The sequence below is a fragment of the Ictalurus punctatus genome, chromosome 6, assembly GCF_001660625.3.
Source record: "Ictalurus punctatus breed USDA103 chromosome 6, Coco_2.0, whole genome shotgun sequence".
Lineage (NCBI taxonomy): Eukaryota > Metazoa > Chordata > Actinopteri > Siluriformes > Ictaluridae > Ictalurus > Ictalurus punctatus.
Genome location: NC_030421.2, coordinates 33,017,101 through 33,026,451, shown reverse-complemented (window position 1 = coordinate 33,026,451; position 9,351 = coordinate 33,017,101).

Genomic DNA, 9,351 nt, shown 5'->3' with positions numbered 1-9,351 from the left:
GCGTTCTTATTTAGTTCAAGTCTTACAAATGTACCAAAATATAAGTGAAGAGTGGTTAAGAAACAGCACACTATGTTGTTCCACGATACGATGTTTCGGAAACTTTTTGTAGCCTGGATCCCTTTTAGCAGTTAAACTAGGCAAATGTTTGAACCGTTAATCGTGTGTGTGTGTGTGTGTGTGTGTGTGTGTGTGTATAGTATTGTCTATTTTCCTAATATCCCCCCCCGTTAAGGTTTGTATTAAATCCATTTAATTCATTAGTTATGAGCCAAACAAACGTATGAATTTAATAATACATACATCTTTTGCAACGAGGCCGTGTCAGTCCACCCCATCATGGATGAACTTCCTATAACAGCATGTGGTCATGTTTTATTCCCTACATAACAGCAGCTGGGGGGCAGTGAAGCTTAGAGATTAGTACGTATGCCCCACGCCTCTAAGATTTGGGGTTCGAATCCCGCCTCCGTCCTGTGTTCATGGAGTTTGCATGTTCTCCCTGTGCTTCAGGGGTTTCCTCCCAAAGTCATGCTGATTGGCAGTTCCAAATTGTTCAGATTGAATGTGTGCAATGGGTTGGAACTCCATCCAGGGCGTCCCCTGCCTTGTGCCCTGAATTCGCTGCGATATGCTCCAGACTCCCCACAGCCCTGTGTAGGATAAGCAGTATGCGAGATGGATGACCAGATCCATGGATAACAGCAGCTCTGACTGTAGTGCCCGCTGCAAGAAAACTCTAGTACCTTATTGTATAGCAACACCTTACACGGGGTCTTCTATTGCGGATGCTCCACGTATACTTAAGAAACCGTTTAAACGCGGTTGCTGTATAACCGAAAATCAGTTATAGTGCAAGGAGACGTCTGTGGAACATTTTAATGAAGGAATCTTCAGGGAATGTGCTGTGACGATGTGTCGCCGGGATCAGGTGTGTAGGTTGAGTTTTCAGAACCGCACGGAGTAGCGTCGGTGTCGGCTTGCGCGTTTTCAAACCGCATTAAGACAGCCACTGGTTATGACAAGGTCATGGTTATGACCGAGTGAATATCCACAGCTGTCCCAGCAGCCTCTCTGCTTTACATGCTGACTGCTGCACCATCTGTTTGCCTCCACAGGTTTCATTTCCTCCTCGGGAGCGTGTGCTACTCCACCTGCCTCGGCTCCCCGTCATTAATTACGCGTTCCGGATCTGCGACCTGACCAAACGTTTCGCTGTTACTTTATCTGGCTGCCATTTTTAATGACCGAAACAACCGACACCGCTCGCTCAAACAAAGCACAGGCGCGGTTTCCACGGACGACGCCAAACCCTCCGGAAAGTGTGAGTAGACCCAGTTGTGTTTTACTGTGTTGGGTCAAACTACATAAACCGTGACCTCTCGCGTGTCTCCTCTGCTATTTTGAATTCAAGTTTCCTATTTTAAAATACTTATTGGTGGAAATCATTCACAGACTTTTTGATTGACCTTGTAAATGGGTTTCCATTCTTCTCAATACATCTGGTATAGCTGTTGTCTGTGGTAATCACATATACTCTGTACGATGCTAGAAGTTAGTCTGAATATTCCTAGACTGCTTAAACCAATGTTTTCACTTTCTTTCTTTTTCTTTTTTTTTTAAATGCGCTATATCCACTGATCGGGTGAGTTCGCATGGATCTCTGATGGTTCTGCATAATGCCTCCAGTTACAAAACAATCCACATGCTTACATACCAGTGTAAAAGCCGTGTGTGTGTTTTTAATCAGGAAGCCATGATGGTCAAAACCTACATCTAAGCCAGCGAGAGAAGAACAATCAAGCAAAATAACCAGATAACAAAGCCCTATTTCTGGAATATTGCTGAAAGATATGCAGAGACAATGAAAACACTACACAGCAGAATGCAGGTGAGAGAGAGACACGGGGAGAGAGACCGTCCACTGAATATCCTCCCTCTCCGTACAATGTGCTGCTCTCATCTGTGCACTTTTCTGCCTTTTGTTTACATGCTGTAGAACGTTCATGTGTCCTCTACTCGTACTGCAGACGTGAACATCGGCAGATATTGAAGGTATGAAGGAGCACGGATTTCTCAGGGGGGTCCGTGGAGAAGACGTTATTTGATAGTTTTAGCGTTGTCGTTAGTTATTCGCGAGGATTACCACAAACGACCCGTGTTAATGAGTTTGTTACGGTTACGTATTCCATGACGGCAGAATTCCCCAAACGTTGACGTGATTTACTGTATTAATGACTTATTTCTTAACGACACGGCGACTTTAGAAGCAATTCCCCTCGAAACGCAAGCGATCCACGTCGTATCCGCGTCATCATCAACGACAGATATGACCGATTTTAAGACATCGTTTTATTAGACGGACTGCTTGTGCGACTCGCGTTAACGTGCACGAGTCATACCCTCCGTATGCTTTCGTATCCTTGACGCAGTAACACCGAGTAACGTGGGAAGACGAGATAAAAGAACACTGAAGGTAGATGATGGACGAAAGCTACAAAGGATGCGATAAATGCCGACGGTGAGGACGTGCACGGGGGTATGCGAGTAAATAAGGACGCACAAAAATGCACAGAAAGATCTGAATACAGAAATGAGTGGAAATATGTGTTCGGTATTCGAGGGAAGCAAAGTGTTTGAGACGGGAACAGCAGTGCTGTAATGAGGGAACACAGCAGAGCATGTCCAGGCACCGTGGGATTGAAGTCTGCTATCAGAAGGGGATGCAGGACATCCTCGGCTGGCGCACATGGCCAATCCTGCAAGCCATAACCCTCCTATTGGATTATTTATTTCTAGCTGACCCCTTTAAGAGTGCTTGTTAAGTAGTGCTTTCAGTGATCATGAGAAGCGGTGCCCAGGTCCAGGGCCAGAGACCCCAGGAACACCAGCCGAACTCTGATAACATCACACACATTTGGAAGCGTGAGAATTAAAACGCTAGTCACTGTTTTAGCGATTCGGATTAAAAGTAACCCTCCTTCAGTTTTGTGTTACGACGTGGAACACGGTCTTGTGCTGATGGGAGATTTTGGAAAGTTGTTGAGTTAATTGATTATCAGTTGAAAACATTGAAAGGTCATTTTCGCGAGGCAAACGTGCTTATAGCTTAGTGTTAAACCCCGCACCACGACCTGGCCTCTAAAACTATACAGTGCTGTGAAAAAGCATTTGATTTTGATCCGATTTCTTCTGTTCTCATACTGAATAGCAGGCAACCCGAGTAAACACACAATACAAAAAAAAAGGGTTATCTAATATCTATCACCTATGTGGAAAAACTAACTGCCCCCTTAAACTTAAAATCTGGTTGTGCCGCCTTTAGCAGCAATAACTGCTTCTGATAACTGGAGATCAGTCTTTCACTTACTTCTAAGATTAGGACTTACTCCTGTGCTTTGGATCGTTGTCTTGCTGCATAATCCAGTTGCGCTTGAGTTTCAGTTTACGGACTGAAGACCGGACATTCTCCTTTAGGATTTTCTGGTAGAGAGCAGAATTTGTGTTTCCTTTAATTACTGTAAGTTGCCCAGGCCCTGAAGCAGCAAAGCATCCCCACACCATCACACTTCCTCCACCATGCTTGACTGAAGGTATGATGTTCTTTTTGTGGAATTCTGTGTTTGGTTTACGCCAGATGTAACGGGACTCCTGTCTTCCAAACAGTTCCACTTTCAGCTCATCGATCCACAGAACATTCTCCCAAAAGGTTTGAGGATCATCAAGGTGCTTTTTGGTAAAATTCAGACAAGCGTTAATTTTCTGAGTTATCAGTGGTTTTCACCTCGCCACTCTTCCATGGATGCCATTTTTACCCGGTGTCTTTCTGATAGTGGAGTCATGAACACTGACCCTTATTGATGCAAAGAGGCCTGTAGGGCCTGCGATGTTGTTCTTGTCTCTTTTGTGAGTTGCTGTATGAGTCTTGGAGGGATTTTGGAAGGTCGGCCACTTCTGGGAAGGTTCACTGCTGTGCCAAGTTTCTCCATTTGGAGATAACGGCTCTCACTGTGGTCCTTCAGAGTCCCAGAGCCTTTGAAAACAGTTTTGTAAGACTTCCCAGACTGATGTGTATATAAATCACAATTTTCTCATTGTTCCTGAAATTTCTTTCATCTTTGGCATAGTGTATTACTCTGTAAGACCTTTTTAACCAAATTTATGCTGTTTGGAAAAGTTCTTTGTAAGTGTAGATTTGGTTGAACAGGGTTTACAGTAATCAGGCCTGTTTGCGTCTACTCCAGCTGAACCCCATTACGAATGCAGTTTAGCATGAAAAATTAGCACGGATTTGGGTAAATCATTGTGTAAACTGATTAGCGGCGCTGTGTCCTTACTGCAAACTTGAATGGAAGAAGTACAGTCTGAGACTTTTTCCTTTGGCGTCCTTTACAAGGAACCTGAAATTGTGAACTTTGTTTTAAAGCTAGATAAGTGGCACTCTAAATTGCCAATAGTTGCAAGACACATTCAATTTTGGTTGGCATGGGAGGACATTTGCTGCACAGACACCACCAATTTCCATCCTCTCTGCTCTGTTTCTGCTTCTGCCTCCGGTCAGCTCCGGCTTTCTGTCTCTTCTTTCTCCGTCTTCACTAATCCCTTTCGATTCTTCGTCTGTTCTAGAGTTCATACTGTATTAAGGTTCCAACTGATCTGATGATGGGACGATTTACGAACAAACAACAGCTATATTTCACTGTAAATAGTCTGTAAATAACTATAAATGAAACATTACTGCTGACTGGCTTTAGCTGTAGGACATAACACAAAGACCCATCATGTTTTGGTGGTCACGCTCATGATTCTCAGTGACAAGAAAACAAAATGCAACTAGAAGACACTGGCTAGTACCAAAAAAAAATGCATTATAGCCCTAAACCCTTCCTTTAACACATCCTTTAACGTTTCTTAAGGAGTAAATAATGCAGACAATGTGGGGGAAAAATATGTGGAATTCTCAGAAAGAAAGGATGATTTGTTTGTTTGTTTGTTTGTTTTTAAAATAAATGAACCAAAAAGTATTTAAATCAACAGCTTTTGTGTTTCCTTGCAGCGAAGAAAGATTGGAGAAATGCTGTCATGTTTATCACATCATTTGCAGGAAATAAGCTAGCTGTAAAAGGAATTAGCACCATTTGGCCTGTAGATGCAAGTGTGATCAAAGGCAGAAAACTAATCTAAAACTTCAGTATGTCGTTCCTCCAGCTGCAGACATGTTCAATTATGTGCCATGTCTATGCTTAGTGTAGCCAAATGCTGAAAGGTTTCTCATCCCAAATTGATTCAATGTCCAAGATGTCAGAGTGAGGACAAATGAGGGAAGAGTTTGTGCCCAATAAAGTCACAGGAAAGGCAGGTCATGGTTTTAGTTATACGCCACACTCTGAAATGATCCCATAAGATGGTGAACATAGCCTGCAGTGCGATTCTTAAATTACAGGACTTTGGAGTCTGATGTGAGGTTTTTACAGAGTAGCAGGCATAGAGGGAAGCCAACCTAAGCCCTGTACTTTAATAGTCTGAGAAACCCAACAGCTTAAACAAACTGTCCTTCCTTTCCAGGAAATAGACAAGCTGCTCAAACAGTAACTGGCTGCATCAACATCTCTGAAGAGGTGCAATTTATCGGAGTTCAAGGTCCTGAGAAACAGGTGATGGGTGGATCAAGAGTGGCAGATGTTCCTGTGGCTGAAACCGAGAGGTTTGCTTGGGTGGGTGGGTGTCGGGCCATAGATTAGATATCATTTGAAGTATTTCCTGTCATGGTGTGTTGTCTCTCCGAAAAATATGTATATTTCATGCAGTTTTACTCGCTCACTTTACTTCCCAGAACTTTTCTGTTTCTGCCGACATATCACCTCCAACAATACACAGTTCTGACTTATTAGGTATTGTACTGAATCCGCGTTGGGACTGGGGGTTGAATATGACATGGTTGGGGGTGTTTGATGGTTTCCTTTTACATTCCTGCTAACTTGAGTGTTTTTTCTTTAGTGTTGCTGTACTCTGCTCTCTTACCTTTTTGATGGCTCTCATGTGTTATGCACATTTGGACTTTCACATGCAGTTTCCATTAGATATAGATCAAAGAAAGCTGTGAAATTGTCTTTATTGTTAAAAAACATTCACAAAAATATTCGGATAATAATAATATGGATATTAAACAATTGCAAACACATTTTATCAAAAAAAAAACTTTGTTAAATATAGCTGTGCAACAATTATGGTCACCTTTTTGCTACGTCCCTTTGCCAAGAGAACAGCTCGGAGTCTTCTCCTATAACACTGATGAGGTTGGAGAATACATGGTGAGGGATCTGAGAGCGTTCCTCCATACAGAATCTCTCCAGATCCTTCACATTTCAGGTCCACGCTGGTGGACTCTCCTCTTCAGTTCACCCCACAGGTTCTCTATGGGGTTCGGGTCAGGGGACTGGGATGGTCAGGGCAGGAGCTTGATTTTGTGGTCAGTAAAACATTTCTGTGTTGATTTTGATGATGTTTTGGATCATCGTCCTGCTGGAAGATCCGACCACGGCCCATTTGAATCTTTCTGTCAGAGGCAGTCAGATTTTCATTTAATATCTGTTGATATTTGATGGAGTCCATGATGCCATGTATCCTAACAAAATGTCCAGGTCCTCTGGGAGAAAAACAGCCCAAAACATTAAAGATCCTCCTCCATATTTAACCGTGGGCATGAGGGACTTTTCCATACGGCTACCTCTCTGTGTGCTCCAAAACCACCTCTGTGTTTATTACCAAAACGCTCTATTCTGGTTTCATCTGACCGTAGAACCCGATCCCATTTGAAGTTCCAGTAGTGTCGGCACACTGAAGACGCTCGAGTTTGTTTTTGGATGAGAGTAGAGGCTTTTTTCCTGAAACCCTTGAAACAACTTCTTAATTATTGCCCTGATAGTGGAAATGGACATTTTCAATGCTTGTGCTATTTTCTTATAGCCACGCCCCATTGTGTGAATCTCAACAACCTTTTGCCGCACATCACAGCTATATTCCTTGCTCTTACCCATTATGATGGATGAATGAAGGAATTTGGCCTGTGTGTTACCTCATATTTATACCCCTGTGAAACAGGAAGTCATGGTTGAACAATTTCCTGTTCCTAGTCACCCAGGTGTACTCATTTTTATTATTATTTCATAAATATCAGTGGGAATATACTTCAAATATATTTTTCTCATCTGAATTAATTGGGGTGCCAATAACTGTTGCACACATATGTAACAAAGATATATTTTTTTGATAAACCTGTTGTGTTTGCAATTGTTTGGTATCCATGGGAGCAGAGTATTTTTTTTAAAATTTTTAAAAAAAAATTATTTTTTATTTTTTTAAATAAACAAAAGATCAAAATGTTAAACAATAAAAACAATTTTTCACAGCCGCCTTTGTTCATATTTACCAAGGGTGCCAATGAGTGGAAGGCACTGTGTAATTATTTATACACACACACACTGTTTGTGATCAAGATCAAACTTTAAGGAAAAACAACTTTTTATTTACTTCATGGAGAGGGGGAGAGAGAACTGATCTAGTCCGATAAACCGTTCAAAGCAGAACTGTGACTTTTGTTGGTTGTGGAAAATGAGTTTTATTCTTGGAACAGGAAGAAGCCTGATCTCTTTCCTGCCCCCCACTGGACAGTGGCTCCTAGAGCACAATAAACCTGAGAGATATAGTCCCCCATCTTCCGTCACAGGAAGTATAATCTGTTCAGGTTTAATCAAATGAAGTGAGAATCTGTCCTTGCTTACCCAGGTGTGCTGAAGTGAGCAAATAGTCCACTTTTTGTAGATATAAATGCACCTACATTCCTCGATAATGATTATACACTCAAGGGCTCTACAGTTTCCCCTCAGCAATACATTCTTTCTAGTCTTTCCATCATTACTTTCACAGGACAATAATAATAACAATAATAATAATACAATAGACAGCATCTGAAGTGCAAGTCATTTTGCAGCAGGTGTATAAATCTGGGAGATAATGAATGTCTTCCAGGAGAAGAAGGTTCTCTTGTATTGTACTCGGTCTTCAAACTGCTACAGATTTCTGTTGAAAGACACATGGCCCCCTCGTACAGTTTGGTACATTATTAGAATGACGCAAACATTTCCAGGACATGTAAAAAAAACCAAAAAAAAAAAACACACTGTCCTTGTGAAGCCTGTCATCAAATTACCATTCCGTTCTTACAATTAGTCTGAAAATTCAGTCTAGATGTCACCAGTGAAGGGTGTGTACATCGTTACAGGTAGTCTGTGAGCCTGTATTTTGGGAATTTACCCTTAATACCATGGTGGAACGTGGGTGAAACGGCTCTCCTTTTTACATTCCTGCTAACTTTAGCTAACTGCTAATGTGGTATGCATGTTTGGACTCTCGCATGCAGTTTCCATTAGATGATGATGATGATGATGATGATAATGAGTCTTTATTGGTCACATGTACATTACAGCACAGTGAAAGTCTTTCCTTCACATACCTCAGCATGTCAGGAAGTTGGGGTCAGAGCGCAGGGGGCTCTGCTCCAGGGGGCGCTGTATCATAACTGCCCCTGCAGTTAAGGACCTTGCTCAAGGGCCCAGCAGTGGCAGATTGGCAATGCTGGGGCTTGAACCCACGACCTTCTCATCAGTAACCCCGAGCCTTAACCGCCAATCCACCACTGCCCCACATATATGATATATGGTCCTAGTGCAACCTGTAATCAAATTACCATTCCGTTCTTACAATTAGTCTGAGAATTCGGTTAGTCTAAATGTCGCCTAATGAAGGGTGTGAACATTTTTTTACAGGTAGTTTTCACATACAGAGCTTCAGAAATGTCCTGGTTCTCTCTGAAGTCGTTATGGTAACAAAGCAAATACTGTTCATCATTATAGGTCAGGATTTTTTGTTTTAGACATTACCGGTGTATCAGTGCTAGTCTTTTGAGCAACTTTCCTCCATGTGTTGTATTGTGGAAATTTAACCTTTTCTCTTAACACCATGCACCATGGAATGCTTGGTCTGGTGTTAAAATGTCTGATGTTAAAAGATTAGGCAAAGCAAATAACGATGTTTACTAAGTGTTGCTCTTTGCAGCATTCTGGGAGCAAAGCTGTGTTCACTTCAGGGGGCATGGTTCTCTTTGTAGAAGAAGAAGCCTTGATGTGTTTCCTATACATTACAGCACAGTGAAATTCTTTTCTTTGCATATCCCAGCTTGTTAGGAAGTGAGCAGGGTCAGCCATGACACGGCGGATCAAGGGCCTTGGCGGTGCTGGAGCTTGAACCCACGACGTTCTGATCAGAACCATTTAGTGTTAGGACCAAATGCAG